The sequence below is a fragment of the Aegilops tauschii genome, chromosome 5 (assembly GCF_002575655.3).
Source record: "Aegilops tauschii subsp. strangulata cultivar AL8/78 chromosome 5, Aet v6.0, whole genome shotgun sequence".
NCBI lineage: Eukaryota > Viridiplantae > Streptophyta > Magnoliopsida > Poales > Poaceae > Aegilops > Aegilops tauschii.
Window position 1 is genome coordinate 417,135,003 of NC_053039.3, and position 1,597 is coordinate 417,136,599.

The following is a 1,597-nucleotide window of genomic DNA, read 5'->3' on the forward strand; positions in this document are numbered from 1 at the left end:
GAGAGTAAAAAAACTCATCGAGATACATACACTTCAAGCGAAGTGCATTTTTGTTAATTGCAGAATTTTATGTCACCGTCTTTTTTATACACGCTGAACTCATGCAGTGTGTTTATATATGGGACCAGAAAATATGTATTAGAAGGACTGAAATTTATAGCAATACAACTATAAGTCGTATGCAACATCCACATGATGAATTACAGTTTATTTGGATGATACTATCTCTATATATAATTATTTTGGCCCGTGGCAACGCACGGGCATTATACTAGTATGCCTAGTTTTTGTGTGATTACTTCACCACCCCCCCCCCCCCCCCCACACACACACACACACCCTCCTAACTTGAAGAACTAATTGTTGTATCAGGTGATGTGTGTTGGTTGAAGAACCGTGCTTTGGAATACCAAAATATGGAAATGTCTGAAGAGTCAGGTTCGGATAAACCTACCTAAGACTGTTTATTTTTTATATGTTGGTTATTGGTCCTCCCAAATTTTTATTCTAAGTGTTCCAAATTCCATTGAAGGTGTCACCACTGAGTACAACAATGACGGCATATATGATTCCACTGAGAACAACAACTACATATACGCGCTACGGTCACTTCAGAAACTACGGGATGATACTGTATGTTATGTGTCCTTTATTTTAATTCAGGGAAAAAATTGATGCTTTTTACCTATGTAATTTTTCTTCTAGTTGAGAATCTGATCTGAACTCATCTATTCTCTCTTCATTCCAGATTCACAAGCAACGCGTACTTCAGGATCGAATGGCTCAATGTGATATGGACATTCAGATGACCTTGAGTGGTATTCTACCCTTTTCACATCTAAACATGGCTACATTTATAATCACAGCTGTAAAACGGTTACAGTTTTGTGGCCAACATTGCGGGCATGTTGTTTCAAGAGCCATGCATTTCCAAAAGTTATGTATTAAATGGTGGTGTATCACACTTCTCATTTTGAGCGAACCGTCGGCCGCACTTCGTCCATCAGAAATGTGCCAAGTTTGGCCGAGAAGTTCTTTTTATATCAGTTCCGCATTTCTTGTAGTCATCCTGCTGTAACCTTATTATGCAGAAGGGGCGATGACACCAAAAGTGGTCTTAGACAAATAGGAGGAAATTGGCTCAAATATGATGGAAGTTGCCAATTCATCTTGCTCTGGAGATGGCGGCCAATCCATCACTAGGATTAAGGGATTGAGGGAGGCACTCCTCGGACATGATTCATGCCAGGCAAGAAACCTCAAGCTGAACTAATGTATCAGAACTTTAAAATGCCACATGTACCTTTGACACTTGTCAATGCATGATCTTAATGAATTATGCCGTGAGGGCAATTGGATGTTCCCAACATACACTGTAGTACCTTCAGTATCAGATGGTATGTACAAATATTTACTTTTATCTCTTTGATCTTCTCTGAGGGGCAACATTAGGTCCTTGGATCATATAGTCACACAGATTAGGAATGAGTTTTGTGCCACTTCCGCAAAAAAAAGGTCTTGTGCCACGTACTTCTGATTATCGTTCCTTGTTCGCTTATACATACATAGTGTGCTACGCTAACCATGCTTATAACAA

General features: G+C 39.4%; 1 long non-coding RNA gene across 1 annotated transcript; it reads left to right on the top strand.

The window, feature by feature from the left end:
• The first annotated feature begins 387 nt into the window (after positions 1 to 387).
• LOC123493885 (uncharacterized) lies at positions 388 to 1,244 on the top strand. Its single transcript, XR_006663295.1, has 3 exons — positions 388 to 633; positions 749 to 818; positions 1,092 to 1,244. It is a non-coding gene; the product is annotated as an uncharacterized lncRNA (long non-coding RNA).
• The last annotated feature ends 353 nt before the right edge of the window (positions 1,245 to 1,597 follow it).